Source organism: Meleagris gallopavo, chromosome Z (genome assembly GCF_000146605.3).
Source record: "Meleagris gallopavo isolate NT-WF06-2002-E0010 breed Aviagen turkey brand Nicholas breeding stock chromosome Z, Turkey_5.1, whole genome shotgun sequence".
Classification (NCBI taxonomy): Eukaryota; Metazoa; Chordata; class Aves; order Galliformes; family Phasianidae; genus Meleagris; species Meleagris gallopavo.
In genome coordinates, this window is record NC_015041.2 from 36,535,740 (window position 1) to 36,552,392 (window position 16,653).

At 39.3% G+C, this 16,653-nt stretch overlaps 1 protein-coding gene across 3 annotated transcripts in view; it reads left to right on the top strand.

Moving 5' to 3' along the window:
- Positions 1–14,427, top strand: part of RMI1 (RecQ mediated genome instability 1) — a 44,848-nt gene extending 30,421 nt beyond the window's left edge. For all 3 annotated transcript variants that reach the window (XM_010725791.3, XM_031557327.1, XM_010725792.3), the window contains exon 5: positions 13,677–14,427. The gene's annotated coding sequence lies outside the window, so the exon portion shown is untranslated. The remainder of the gene's footprint in view (positions 1–13,676) is intronic.
- Positions 14,428–16,653: the final 2,226 nt, after the last annotated feature.

Sequence of the window (16,653 nt, forward strand, 5' to 3'; positions counted from 1 at the left end):
TTTTTTTTTTTTTTTTTTTTGGTATGGTTCTAGTAGCTACACACCCAGTCTTGACCTCAAAAACTAACATAGTATGCATAAGAGATGACTGCAAGCAGATCTAGCAGTTTTGAAGAGCAGTTACAAGACAATAGTATTTACAGAGATTGAAAAAAAAGATATTCCTGTCTGCCTCTCAAACACTTGGATGGTCATCAGAACTTGCACTAAATGAATGTCTACTGACTTGCTCAGGGATGTTGCCTTTGTTGGGAGCCTTTTGAGAATCACAATGTGTTATCCAAGTGCAAAATTTGGTTCACTGAGCCACACATTAAAGGCTTTTTTCTTATTGAGAATATTAGCATGCAGCAAGCATGTTTAAGGTTAGGGGAACAATCACTACAACTTTATATGTCAGACCACAGAAAATTTCTTGCTACAAGTTTCTAGGTATCTAGAGAATACATCTATTTTTAATGTCTGTATCCTGAACAGGTTCTTTGCAGAGCAAATCTTTGCTAGTCTTGTTTTGCCTTCACATAGAGGCAAACACACTCTTGGTGTGTTCTTCTTTGTGGTCCCAGTTCTAATGCCACTTTAAGATGCAGCAGTGCACTTCTTCCACTGACAAAAGCATCTGAAAAAACTGCTGGGACTGTATATGCCCAAAAACTAATTTCAGACAGACACTATCAGTCTACAAGACCTTCAGGACCATTTAAAAACTGATGTATTGTTAAATATATATTAAGTCCAGTTGAATAACTGAACAGATGTTAATAAAATAGGTTCATTAGGAAGTTACTGTCTCAGGAACATGCATTGATATCAAAGCTGTAAAATGCCAATGCATACACATTTGAGTTATCAATAGAAGCTGTGACTGCCATGGATAATAAAACTTGAAGTATTTGTATTTGTTGTTTTGTCCTAGCTTTAAAACAACAGATAAATCACCCATGCATGTCAAATAAGTGTATGTCTAGTGACACAGCTATTGCTACTGTCTCTTTAAAAGACAGTATCAAAGCCTAGTATATGAAAAACATTTTGCCTAGTGAAAAATAGTAAGGCTTTCTTATTCTGAGTTGCAAGCTCCTGCAGTCTGTTTTGTGGTGGGTGAACATTTGGTTGATAGGTCGGGCTCAAGGGGCTATCTATAGTAAATGGGGTTACATTAAGCTAGTGGCCATCACTAGACACATGAAGTTTAGCAAGGGCAAGTATCTGGGAAAGGGCAATACTGGATATATGTACAGACTGGTGGATGAGAGGCTGGACAGCAGACGTGCTGAGATTGATCTGGAGGTCTTGGTCAACAGCAAGTGAAACATGAGCCAGCAGTGTGTCCGGGCAGCCCAAAGGGTCAACAGTACCTGTTTACCCAGCACTGCCAGAGGGCAAGGGGCTGCCTGCTCTGCTCTGTGCTGTGCAGCCTCATTTACAGCACTGAGTGCAGCACTGGGTGCCACAGTATGAGAAGGACATAAAACCATTAGAGGGTGTCAAGAGGATATCTAAAAAGATGGTGAAAGGCCTAGAGGGGATGACATGTGAGGAGCGACTGAAGTTCCCTGTTTTGTTCAGTCCAGAGGAGAGATGTGGGAGAGGATCTCATCGTGGGCTACAGCTCCTCACGAGCAGAATGGAGGGGCAGTGCTGTTCTCAGCTCTCTGGTGACCAGTGATAGAATCTAAGGGAAAGGTAGGGAGCTGTGACAGGGGAACTTCAGATTGGTTAACAGGAAAACGTTCTTCACTGAGAGTGTGGACAGGCATTGGAATAGCTTACCTTGGGAAGTACTTGTGGGATTCAAGAAGTGTCTGCACAAATCTCTCAGACATAGAGTGTGATCCTGTGTGGATCCAGGAGTTTGGCTTAACAGTCCTTATGTGTCCCTTCCAATTTGGGATATCCAATGATTCTATGATTCTGAGATTCTGTATTCAGTCAGAAGCGCTGACATGGATTTCTACCCTTCCTTCCCATATCTCTGTGCCTGGCTGCATAGTTCTGTGAATCCCGTGGATCTCATAGACAGGGTAGAATGAAAGGCAGGAGCAGGAAAGGAGAATATGAGAAGGTGTGTAAATGCAGAGCTGTGTTGTTGAACTGGAACTGGAATAGCATCAATACCTCCAGTGCATTGTTGCACTTTTAGCAAACAGTGTTCTTTAACCATAAACTCAGAGTAACAAATCTCGGTCTGGCATGAGAAGAGCAGTGTATGGAAATCAGCTGAAATGTCCTCACGTGTGATAAAGTATGCAGGTTGCACTGAAAAACTCCAACTTGTGTTCTCACTATATCATTTTATGAGGTGTTTATTGTGCCAAACATTTTATAGCTTAGTGTTTCATGGTTTTCTATTCTTACTCTACTAACACATTGGACAGTTTATGCTTTGTCTGAACCAATGCTGAGTACATGGATCTTTTTTTTGCAACTAATCCTTAACACTTCTTTCATTTTATTTTATTGTCATTCTTTAACAAGTCCTTTTTTTCCCCTCACTGTTCTACACTTTCCCTCTGGAAAAGAATCTGGGGTTACTCTGAGAGATAAACTGGTCCAAAGATCAGTGCTTCTTGATAAATATATTAATCTATTGGCATCTGAAGGTCATATTGTTGTTAGTAAAGAAATTGATTCAGTGCTCGGCAAAATAGACATCTGCACACACAGTAAAGAAAGACAATCCACTCCTTTGTGCATAAATCCTCCTTTATGCTGTGAAGAACAGTCAAATCTAAAATTAATGTTTTAACCTGTTCATTTCGTTATATTCAAAGTCTTAGCTGTGAATTTCCAGAGCTTCAAATGTCTGCTTTCAACATTTTGTTCCCCTTAATTTTGTTCAACATATCTTTTTGATAAGATGTTGCTGATTGCCAAGCCTGATGTATTCATGTGTTTATTTACAGTTTCCATACTATACATAAAAATGGAAAATGATACATCAAGAGACAAAATGAGCCAGATCTATATTTAATAGTAGTCAATCAAACATAACCAAGCTTTAGTATCTGTGATTTAAAGAATACTTTTAAAAAATTCTATCTGAACATCAAGTTGATTCAGCTCTATTGGATAATATCAGCTAGACAAAACAAGATGATCTTTGTCTGCTATGCTAAGCTGCAGTGTTACCCCTTCTTGACCTATCTCCTTTTTATTTTGCACAGCTGACTTTTTACAATCCTTGTTAGTCTTATTTCAACTCAATGGGAAGCCTCATGTAAGTGATATTTAAGAAAAGGCATGTAATCCATAATCTTTAAAGTTAAAATTTTAATCTATATATCTTAATATTAAGTAAAGTTTTTTTTGTTTTGTACTTTTGTCTCCTCTGAAAGGGTGAAATCAGTATGATTTTTGGTTACTTCTGGACATCAACATTAATACTGATGGAAAGACGACACACATCTCATTTTCCCCATGCCAGGTGTTCATTAATTGTAAAATTAAATAATGGATACTAACACATCCTAGTGTGTTTATCAATCCACATATCTTTTTAAAATGGAAAAGAGGTTATTTGAGACTCTGTGTAGGTTTTTTTCATCTATTTCTATTCATCAACAGTGAGCTTCCTGCAAAGGCTGCTGAGGAAAAAAGAGGCCACATTATCTCTGGCCTTAATAAGCAACAATAGAGTTCCACACCACATGCAATAATAATTAGGTTTGACGAAGACCAGGATACAGTTACTATAATCAGTATAACTCGAAATCAACTTCACACTTATGAAAGGATACAAGGTGAAATTGATTTAATAGTCACCAAAGCTACCCTTTTCCCGTGAACTCCAAACAATTGAAAGATGATGGAAAAAAGAATATGTGTAAAGACGATTATCATACTATTAGTGCCAGAATTAGCAGTTTTGTCCCCTTAAAAAGAACAAAAACCATAATGCATGGCCATTTTAATGAGCTCTCAGGGAATAGCAACAGGGTTAGTATATTCTGAACACACGGACCACTGCATTGCCTATTAGGTTCTTAAGGGTGAAAACAAAGTTAAGACACTAAAAATAATATTTTTAATTCCTTCAGGAGCATTGTGGAGAGAACAAGAATAATGTCTATAAAAAACAGCGTCCTGATTCTTAAAGAAATACAGTGCAGTAGCACCATAAACAGAGAGGGGAGGGAGTTTCATCTGAAAACACTTGACAGGCAATTAAGCTACTCATCTTACTTTGTTTGTTTCAAACGAATGAATTTCCCATAGCAAAGTAGATCTCCATCACTGTTTGATGACTTTGTATGACTTCCCATACTTGACTTTTCACTGAAAGAACAATAATGTTCATGTTCTTCATGAAAAAAACAGCTGCACAGCAATGTTGTTGCAGATTACACATTGTGTGGATTTTAAAAAAATATCCTAGTGGGAAACAGTGCATTTTAAAAATTTCTGGCTGAAGGCCAGAGGAGAGTTCACATGAGAGAGATGGAAGGATGAAGCATATTTCAGCTTTAAGCATGAAACTATTATATCAAGTGTCATGCTACACCTGTCTCTTTTCTTTCTGGTTTTTTTCAATCTCCCTGCCAAATGACTGCTAATAAATAGATTTAACCTGCGCCATCTGCTCTAATACTATAGATCCATTCACAGGAGCCTCCTGTTTACTACAGCATTACATTTAATCAAATTTCTTTTGCCAATGACATTTTAAAAATACGCACATCCAGGTGAACTAGACAGTTTCAAATCACTGTTAAGATGCAGAGAGCACCTCCTCATGCATATGTTATACAACATACTTTTTCATTAACTAGATCCAATCTTGGAGTACATCTTAGCTGTATTTGTTTAGGAGGGATATCTATTAATATAACTTTCTGGAAATGTCAGGGAAAACCCTATATGTTATATTATATAGTTGATAAAGTAATTGAAGATTAGATCATGATGTTTGGCTGCTTTGATTTTCTTCCAGTATCGGATTCCTTCCTTGTTTTGCAGCAATCCTATTTAACAGGGGCAAAATAGCGCTGTCATTTCTTTTTATGACAAAATAATACTGACTTCAATGAAAACAGGGACATTTAGCACTGAAGTTTATTTTGCTGAGCAGAGTAGTATAATGTAGCTCTGACACAACCTTTCATGGTGGGAGCAGAAGACTTATAAGTAGCTGTTCATTAAAGGTGATATACAAGCCCTGGAAGTGGATTTGTCTTGTCCTTATACATAGAGGTGGGTCACGAATGAGTAAATGTGATTTATTTATGTTTCCCCAAAGAGAAACAAAACTCCTTTTCAAAGCTATGTTCTACCTGTGTGAGAAAACACAGTTATATTCTTGTCCGACAATAGATAAAATACAGAAAATAAATAATTTGTGCTAGCTACTGCCATTATGACTTGAAATAGTTCTAGATCATTTTAATAATGTGATACTATTTTCTAAACTGGTGTTTAATTTTCAGTCCCGCAATTAAAATGATCGACTTGATGTGATCAGTGGCTTTGTACTTGGCCGAGTGAAATGTGATCAATTACTTTTTTTCTTCCTCCACCCCCATATCCCCAGAGAAAACTAAGAGTTAGCCTGGATTTAAGAGGTCCCAAGATCACACAAGTATCAGTGAACTCAAAGGCAATCTGCATGTGCAAAGCTCTTCTACACAAATAACATCAAGGAGATAGCAAACATTGTTTCCCCACCTTTTAAAGGGAAATCTCTTAAAGAAGCAATGTTTCCTCCTGCTCATCTCAGGGATGAAGGTTGATCACAGAGATTTGGCAAAGAATCTTGAAAGCAGGAGGTGAGAATAAGTAATAACTTATTATTACTGTGGTTAGCAAATTTTACTATGGTTGTCCTTATGCATATCTGTAGCCATAGAAGTGGAGAGGCTATTTAGGTATAATGTTATTTAGCAATTAAATATTGAGCGTATTCTTCTGTTAAATGTAGGCTTCTCTAAAAAAAGATTATTATTATTGATAATCAGAAAATAACATTTCCAAAGTCAATAACATCAGTTCAAAGATGTGACCGTTCAAAGATATGACGATTCAAAGTGACAGCTTGTAGCTAATGCCTGCATAAGGAAGTATAAATTCGTAGTTAAAAACATTGCAAAAAACAAGTTATATCAGCAAATATCAGTTTAAACAGAAATACCTGCATCTGTGGATTCTAATTTTTAATGTCAGTGTGACCTATTCTCTTGAGAAGAACATAATACTCAACCTATCTTTCTGTTTATTGCACTTTATTTAATGCAGAATTATGAGGAAAGATAGTATTATTTATTTATGGCTATGTTTTACTGGTAAATAGTGACTTTACAAAGATTTAAATGTTGCACAAATTCAGAAGCACATTTAATGCCCTAACCTTTAACATTTGAAAAGTGTAAAGAATGGTAAGATAAAAACAATATAGACAGAGCTTGTTAAAAAAAATTAAAGAAACACAAACAGATTGTGACAGTGGACACCAGGACAGTACCCTGGACTGTTAGATTTTTAAATACCTACTTGCTTGTAAACACCTGTGTACCAAAAAGAGTTTGTTGCCAACAGAAACCCAGGGAGTAGAATTTCTTGACATAAAGATTTGAAAAAATGTAGAAGTGGCTACATTTATAGATTTCAGATTTTGTTTTATCTTTTGCCTTTCTAAAAATCTTGCTTGGTGGCCTGCTGTCACTTTAACTTAGTTTTCACTGATATAATTGGTCTTCAAGGACCCCCGGCCCCTGAGACTTTTAAGAAAGTCTGGAGCGAGGAAGATAAACTCTTGGTGCAAGATGACTGAATCATAGAAAAATTTAACAAGTTGGACGTGCACAGGTCCATGGAGCTTCATGTGATGCGTTCACAACTTCTGAGAGAGATAGACCATGTCATTGTGAGGCCCCTCTTCATAAGGTCATAGAATGGCTTGGGCTAGAAGGGACCTTTAAAGGCCATCTAGTCAACCTCCCTGCCATGACCAGGGCTGCAACATGCCAAATAAGATTGGACAAAGGTAATGGCAAGAGAGAGGTGTTCCTGAGCACTGGAAGAGAGCAAATGTCATTCCCGTTCTCAGAAAGGGTAGGAAGGTGGACTCAAGTTCTATGGGACAGTGATCCTCACTGCAATGCCTAGAAAGGTGATGGAAGAACTAATCGTGGAAATCATTTCTAAGTGTACAAAGAAGAAGATGTTTGGGAGCAGTCAGCATGAATTTATGAAGAAAAATGTTCATCAGATTTTGAAGTAGCTGCAGCAAACACTGATGCATCCTTACTACGCTAGTTTGACGTAGGCCTGAGGTATTGAAATAATGTACGTGCTTTACTGTGATCCTCCACTTCTTGGAAAAGACAATCCAACACATCCATAAAATCACAGAACCATAGAATCGTAGAACCACAGAATCATAGAATGGCCTGGGTTGAAAAGGACCACAATGATCATCGAGTTTCAAGCCCCACCTGTGTGCAGGGTCATCAACCACTACATCAGGCTACCCAGAGTCACATCCAGCCTGGCCTTGAATGTCTCCAGGGATGGGGCATCCACAGCCTCCTTGGGCAACCTGTTCCAGTGTGTCACCACACTTGGGGTGAAAAACTTCCTCCTACTGTTTAACCTAAATCTCCTTTGTCTTAGTTTAAAACCATTCCCCCTTTTCCTATCACAATTCACCCTCATAAACAGCTGTTCCACCTCCCTTCAAGTACGGGAAGGCCACAATGAGCCATCTCTTTTCCTAGCTAAACAATCCCAGTTCCCTCAACTTTTCTTCAGAAGAGCAGTGCTCCAGCCCTCTGATCATCTTAGTGGCCCTCCTCTGAACCCATTCCAAGAGGTCCATGTCCTTCCTGTGCTGGGGGCCCCAGGCCTGGATGCAATACTCCAGATGGAGCCTCACAAGAGCTGAGTAGAGGGGGACAATCACCTCTCTCTCCCTGCTGGCCACCCCATTTTTAATGTAGCCCAGAACTCAGTTGGCCTTCTGGACTGCAAGTGCACACTGCTGGCTTATGTCCAGCTTCTCGTCCACCAGGACCTACAAGTCTTTCTAAAACAGGGCTGCTCTCAAGGAGATCTTCCCCCAGTTTGTATACATACCTGGGATTGCTCAGAGCCAAGTGCAGTACCCTGCTTATTGAACCTCATTAGGTTTTCATGGGCCTACTTGGCTTTGTCTTGAATTGCTCTTTTGCCTATTATCATGACCAGCTGGTGCCAGCTGGAGAAGAACCTGAAAGGAATGATAGGCTCTGAACTCTGCTTCCTGCTTAGTACCTTCAAAATAGTACCTCGTATAGGAAATTCTAGGATAACCACATTTTTACCTTTACAAAGCCTCAAAAAAGACCATTATTAATGTAATCACATAGACATTTCAGGCCAACAAACAGCAGTTCAGAAAAAAAAGTCCATATCTACGCATACAAACTAATTGAATCAGAACTGACTACAGAGTTTGATGATCCTTTCTCATCAAAAATAAAGATAACCCAGTTGAAATCTAGGAAAGTAAGAAAACCCATGTTAATATAGGAGACAATACTCCTTTCAGGTCCCTTTTTTTCTGAAAGCTGTGCTCTCTTCAGTATTTACGATACACAACATTTGAACAAGGTACGAACATGAAAATGTGTAAATGAATACTTTTGGAAGGGTATTGATTTACTGAGTCAAAGGCAGACGTCAAATACAGATGCAAGCAGAATAATGGGACATTCCACTCTGAGCTAGTTTTTTCCTCTTGTGTAATCATCCTATGATATAAAGTGAGGATACGATACATCTGGAGGCTTTGTTACCAAGGCAATTTCTTACACTCACAAATGTTTATGCATGAAAGAAGTGGATAGATCAGCCATCTGGTGATAGGATGCAGAACTGCTCATCTTCATGTAAATGAGATGGACTTGGCCCAGGCTATCTGGAGCCTAGGTTGTGGGTGGCAAAGTCTAAAGCAGTTTTCTCATAACAAATGAACGTTTTAGAATTAACAAGCCATCACCACCGGAGTTGTCATCAGCTATCTAAGCTAAGAATTGTTCTGCAGCAGGGCTGGAGGAGAATGAAGAGTGAGCAAGTTGGAGCAGGGAAATTCAACACGAGGAAACTCAGCATGAATAGCTCAACAACAAAAGCATTAATAGGAGAACTGTTTAATAAGATGGAATGAAAATGGAAATATAGGTATTGAAAAAATTTTACATGCCTTCAAACACTATGTTCATGTGCAATCAGACAGAGCCCTAATGGATTTTCCCACAGTACATTGCATAGAAGCAGATCCTGTCCATGCAGAGAAACTCTCCCTTTTTAATTACTTAAGGTGGCATATGCTTCCTTACATAGAACTACTCTGATCCTAAAAGACATTCTCGTAAGAGCTATTTGTGCACACTTATATAAATCCAAAGCCATTTAGGTGCTAGTACCATGTGGGAGCAGGCTGCAGGTTTCTCTGGCAGAATGGTGGTCTGCTCTGCAGCTGTGGGATCCATATGGTACAGCACATTTTGGAAGGCAACACTGTACCTGCAGCACAACACAGCCCAGGGCTGCTCAGATACTAGTGGGGACCAATGACACCTGGAAGTGTAACGGTTTCATGATCAGGATCAATACAAGAACCAAAAAAACGACGAGCACAAGCATATACTCCTTCCTGCAAAAGTCTTGCAATCTGGCATGTTTCAAGAATAGTATATTTACTGTAAGTAAAATAGCTTGCTCTGGGAAAGCTCTTCTGACAACAGCGGAGATAGTGGTGACAGTGGTGAATTTTTTGTTTCCCTGGGCCACTGTTCTCCTTAGAACCTCAGAGCTCTAAACTTACATTTCGAGGGGCAGAGAAGTAGAAGTGAGATGATTTCCCTTCAATACTGCTTGTTTCTCAGAGATCTCTAAAGCATACTTATTTTAGTAGATAATTTATCTGTACTTTTACTAATGAATAGAGAGCAGGTTTTGCTTGGAGGAATCATGATTCTTCCCCTAATTTCAGCTGAACAATTTCAGGAGGAGGAACTGCAGAACATCTAGGCAGTGACCCGCCCATGCCCTGGCTGGCTGTGACAAGAGCTCCGTACAGTCTTGGGAATTTTGCCTGTGCCACTCTGCATTACCAGGCATGGCATGCAGGGCTCTGTGTGGAACATTTCAGTCCTACCTACACCCAGATAACTGCACAGAATAGTTGTGGAGGAAAGATGAGAGGCTTTCCTGCCCACAAAGCCTCAGCCATGCTGTGCTGAAAGGGCCACTCAGGTTCACATCTCTCCTCTATCTGATACCAGCCAGCTGGGATTGAGGCTGTCTCTGTGACATGTAGAAGAACTGGCTACTGGAAACAGGCTCAGATAACTGCCGGAGTTAGTGATTCCTACATTTCAGTATTATAATTTTTAAGTTTTAGGAATGATATTAAAATTTCGTAAGTGCATTATGGATTCTTTCCTTCCTGCTGTTATCAAGTCTTCTCTGGTGTGTGAATGATTATCAATTAACAGAACCATCCCTACTTTTTTTTCCACATCAATATTTCATCACTGAAATGTGTTCTGAAGCAGGGGAAAAAAAAAATCTATCACTGTTACAATAAACTAAGATGGAGCTACTAAATATTGCCAGAAATAAACATGAGACTTTTTTTTTTTTTTTTTTTTTTTTAAGATAAAACTCAAACTCACTTCTAATTATGATTCCTGCTGGAAAATCACTGTGCTGACATTCAAATTTCCATACCTCTTACATGTAACATACATATTTGTTAACTTAAAAAAACTGCAAACAAAATCAGTTGACTATACTGTGTTTGAATTTGTAAAAGTAAGATGCAATTCTTATTGCATTTCAAGAATAATTTGCGTTTTACACGAAAGACAAGGCAGACATTTTAATTCTAGCAGACACACTAGTGGTAATAAAAAGAGAATGTTCTAATTAAATTACAAATCCTGCATTTAAAGACCTTACTTAATAATTGTAATATTCACCTTTCAAAGCAATTTGTTATACAAAAATGTAACTAGGAACAGTTGATGTCAAAATCATTAGTGCTGCAATTCAGCATTACAGCTTTCAGCTTCTGAAGATGTTTATTTGCTTTACTTCCTTTAGAGAAAATCCTTGTTGCACAGTATGGGCAGACCCAATAGTCTCTATGTGTAGGCTGATCTGTTTGGAGAGGAATATCATCAGTGTATGCTGTGAATAGACGTAGGGATGGAGAAATCTAGCAGCCCTTTTTATCTAATGATGCTCAAGGATCATGGAGTCAGAGAACCACCAAGACTGGAAAAGTCCTCTAGGATATCTAGTCTGACCACCCAACTAATCCACATTCCTTAACATCACATTTAAATGTTTCTTGTACCTCCAGAGATGGTGACTCAACAACCTCCCTACACAGCCTGCAACAGAGGCTTCTTTCTTTCAGAGAATAAATTTTTCCTAATATCCAACTTGAACCTTCCATGGCACTTCAGGCCATTCTCTCTAGTTCTGTCTCTAGATACGTAGGAGAGAAGGCCAACCCCCACCTCGCCATGACTTTCTTTCAGGCATTTGTTACAGAATGATAAAGTCCCTCCCTGAAATTCCTCCTTAGAGGCTAAACAGTCCCATTTTCCTCAACCACTCCACATCAGGCTTCTGCTCCAGACCCCCCACCCAGCCCTTCTCTGGACACACTCCAGGGTCTCAATGTCTTTCTTGTAGTGAGGGGCCAAAACTGAACACAGTACTTGAGGTGTGGCCTCACCAGAGCTGAGTACAGGGGGTCTGAATTACTTCTGTCTCCTGCTGACAGTGCTGTTTCTGATGCAAGCCAGGATGTCATTGGCCTTCTTGGCCACTTGGGCACACTGCTGGCTCATGTTCAGTGGAGTGTTGACCAACACTCCCAGGTCCATTTCCTCCACAGTCTTCCAGCCACTTTTCCAAGCCTGTAGCTTTGCCTGGGGTTGTGACCAAAAGTCACCTCATTGGCATCAACTTAGTGACCCAGCCTGACCAGATCCCTCTGAATGGCCTTCTTATCCCAGGTAAATCAGTACTTACTCCCAGCTTGGTGTTATCTGCAAACTTACTGAAGGCGCGCTCAGTGCCCTCACCCAAGTAATCAATGAAGATATTAAACAGGAGAGGCCCCAGAACCAACCCCTGGAGAACACCACTCATGACATGTTGCCAGCTGGATTTAACTCCATTCAGCACCACTTTTTGGGCCTGGCCATCCAGCCATTTCTTCACCCAGCAAAGAGTGTACCTGTCCAAGCTGTGGACTGCCAGTTTCCCCAGGAGAATACTGTGGGAGATAATGTCAAAGACTTTGCTGAAGTCTAGGTAGACTACATCAACAGCCTTTCCAGGTGGGCCACCCAGTCATAGAAGAAGATAAGGTTAGTCAAACAGATTATGGAGAGTAAGAAAAAGAGGGAAAATCATAAGCTACACACAGCTAGTTAAGCAAGGTACTGCATGGCTCTTTTCTCAGTTTTCTCAGCTTTGCTGGAAAAAGTTCTTAACAGGCACACTGAAGTTGCATTATTAAATTCACTGTTGTACGTACCAAACTTACTGATAGGCTTTTGGCAAGAAATGAGAAGTTGATGTCATCAAATATTTGCTTGATTACACATTGTAATCCTTAGGAGTCACGCTCTGTGAATTCTTTTCTTATATATAATTGAAATTGTGAGTTTTATGATTGTGAACTGTATAATAGTAACAGGAGGAAATATAATGAGAATCCCTTCTTCCTCTCTTCATACATTCTTACCATAAACATGTCCCTCTCTCTGGATCACAGTACAGGCACGCAACCTCAACCAGCTGCTTGATCCCCAGTTAATGTCTGTGCCTGACTTGGTACTTACCCTTAGTCCTACACCCAACCATTTCTTCTCCCATGGCAGATTACAGATAGGTGACAAGATCTTGCTCTCTGGTTTCCACCACTGTGTCCTGTTCTTCTGCCATCAGGGACTCCTGCTGCTGGTGATACTTTGCTGCCATGGACTTAGGTGATCTCTATCCTCCTGTCTTGCACCAGAAGAAGCAGTCTAGAAAATTCAGATGTCAGTTATGAAGAGAGCTGTTGTTTAAGCTTTCTCTCCATGTGATGGCCTCTGTGGTGCCTACTAAGTAACTCTGGATCGTTTTCGTATTATAATCAAATGGATGACTACTAGTTATATCTCCTAATTTTATAAAAGGACCTAGAAGGTGCCAGGCATTCTTATGGTCACACTGTTATTTCCCAATTACATAAAGAACATTAAAAGACATCAAAGTCTTCTTAATTCCCAGACAAAGGCTTGTGTATGTTCTTTGGACAGGAAAGGGTCTGAGCTACATGGTATAATCTTGTTTGTAAAAACCTGACTTAGAGGTCAGGCATGAGGAAATGTATATTCTAAAAACTCTTGCAAGAGACAGCTGGCAACCTTTATTCTGTTGTGCTTCAATATGCTTAGTTGCTGCTGTATTAACATATTCTTTATGGATCAGTGTAATAAAATGTGCAGTACACTCCTGAAAAGAACTGCTTCACTAGAATTAATTTCCCTCATATTTCCCATGCTTTATACCTGCTACAGTCTATGCAGAGGAAGAATACAACTATTATAACATATCAGTAATTGAAAAAATAAAATGTTCATGGATACTAAAAACTCTCTGAATTTGAAATTTTTTTTTTCTTCTAGAATTTTCAAAGGTTTCCTAAATACGAAGTGAGCTATACAACCAGACTGTATGAATCCCACTTGAGAGATGTTCAACAGCAATTCAGAAGCGTTCTTCACTGAGTTGGCAGTGGACTTGGAATTGTCTCCCCAAAGCTGTGTTCATGGTTTCTGGAGTTCAAGGAATGTTTGGGCAGTGCTCTCAGTTATGTGATCTGATTTTTGGGTGGTGTTGGATGGAGCCAAGTGTTGGACTCAATGAACCTTGTGGGTCTCTTCCAACTGAGGGTATTCTGTGGCTCTATGATTCTGTTTTTTTTGTTTGTTTGTTTGTTTGTTTGTTTTTGGTTTTTTTTTTCACAGATCAGAAAAGCTCCAGGATTGGATTTGTGTATATTGAAAGCTAAACAACAATAAGGCTGTGTTGGTCATTAGTGTTTACAACTTCAACGTCAGTTCAACTGGAAAAGTAAACCATGTCTCATCTTCATTACAGTTAGTGAAACATCAGCTTTGGGTCTCCTGACATCATATTATGTACAAAATACAAATGTTCCTGTAGTGTACTATAATCATCCGCAGGTAATTTTTGTCTTTCTTTTTATGGAAGAGAAATGAAGAATCGATGAATGATTGCACCTTCAGATGAACTCATCACATGCACCTAACTTTGTCTGAATGTACAATATAGAATTTTAATTAATACATACTTGGGTGAATATTTTGTATATATGTAGCTGCTTGCATATTTGTATAAAAATTAGTGATTGCATTTGTCAGATTTCTCCATTTTATGCTAACGTTTGACCAGCAAGCTGCTAAAAAAGATCCTGGGAGTGTAGGACACCTCTTTCTTTGTGCCAACATGGGTCTCACTCCTTTCCCACTGTTTGACTTCAAATGTCAAACCGCAAGTGAAACCTGTTTGAGTAGGTAAGTTTTACCAGTTTGGCCTCTCAAACTAGGTAAGTAAAACAGGTAAGTAAAAATTGAATACAAAAAGGTAGTATACAGAGAGTAGAAGTAAAACAGGTAATGAAGAGGGAATATAGACGTTGTCCAATCATCTAGGGATTAAGTTAGGAAAGCTAAAGCCCAAGTGAAATTCAGTCTGACTAGGGATGTCAAATGCAACAAGAAAGGCATAGGTAAGTATACTGACGATGAAAGGAAGAGTGAAAAAAAAATGCAGGTCCTTTGGTGAAAGAAATAGAAGATCTAGTTATATGGGACAGTGGTAAGACAGAGGTACTGAAAGCCTCAAACACAATCATACTTTCCATCAGGACTAGCCTTAAGTAATACCAGATTGATAGGGAGGAAAAAAAAATGGAGCAAGGAAGATGTACTCTTGATGGAAGAGGATCATGTCAGGAAATACTTAAGTGAACTGGACGTACAAAAAGTTCACAGGCCCTGATGGAATATACCCACAGGTAGTAGCTGGCAGATGTCATTTTGAGGCCAGTCTTGGAAATCTTTGTTTGATCATGGCAAAAGGAAAAGTACCTGAAGACTAGGGGAAAACAAATGTTACTCCTATCTTCAGGAAGGTCAAGAAGGAGGACCCGGGGAACTACATGCTAGTTAGCTTTACCTCAGTCTTTAGGAAGGTAATAGAACAGCAAACTTGGAAACTATATCCAGGCACGTGAATGATAAGAAAATCATAAGCAGTAGCGAACACGCATTCACTAAAGGGAAGTCATGCTTGACCAACTTAACAAGCTTCTACTCTGAGTGGATCAAACTGATGAGTGACAGAAGTGCAGTGAATATTGTCTTCCTGTGCTTCAGTAAGACTTTTAACATTCTTTCCATAAGATTCTCAGAGACACATTGTTGATGTGTGGGCTGGATAGACAAACGTGGGGATGGACTGAAAACTGACTGAATGGCTAAGCTTAGAATGTGGTGGCCAGTGCCTCAAAGTCTAAGTAGAAGCTATTAACTAGAAGAGTACCCTATGGATCAATACTAGACTCAGTCCTGTTTAACATCTTCATTAATAATCTGGATGAACAGGCTGAGTGCACTCAGCAAGTTTGCAGGTGTCACAAAACTAGGACTTATGTATATGCCAGTCATGCTGCCAACCAGAGGGATCTGGATAGGCTGGAGAAGTGGCCAAGCAGGAGACTCCTGCAGTTCAACTAATATTGCAATGTCCTACCTGTAAAGGAACAGCTCCAGGCACCAGTGCATTCTGGGAGTCACCCAGGTAGAAAGCAGCCTGGCAGGAAAGCCATTGGGGATCCCCATGGGCAACAATTTTATTGCACTGCTGCAAAGAAGGCTGCAAAAAAGGATATAAAGAAGATAATAATATCCTGAGCTGAATTAAGCAAAATATTGCCAGCAGGTCTACTCTACTCATCCTCCCTTCTCTGCACTGGTGAGATCACTAATGGAGGAGGATGTGGCTATGCCATGGCAAGAAGACTGTTTGCAAAAGATCGTGTAATAGTCCCTGGAACAGATGTATGAAGATGCACTTTAGAGATAGAAATCATATAGAACTCATGATTATAGAAATGTTTTTTCTTTCTTCCAATCTAAAAAGCAAAGGAAATAAATGAGCATACCATTTTAATTTGGGAGATTTACCTTGCTTTTCCCAATAAAAGTTCTTATTTTATATTTTAGAACTAAAAGCAAAGTCAAGGTAGTTTGACTTGGCAGATTTTAACAAGTTCTGAAGCTGAGATTAGTTCAAAAGCTGTAGTAATTAACGGCTGAAGTAACACACAAGTACAGGTTAGCCCAATGGCTACCATGTGGTGCCCTCACTACTGTATTTGTTGTTGAGCTTCCCTGCATTTCTCTTTTGGTGAACAAACACTTGATGGTGCATTACAAACATAAAACCTTTCAAACAAAGATTTTTTCGGAGGGAGATTGTATTACCTCTATTCTCTTAGAATTTACGAGCTTGTGGAAAATGCACTTCATAAACTGAAGACCTGGAAGTCAAGCTCTCTTTTCTAACGACTGCTCT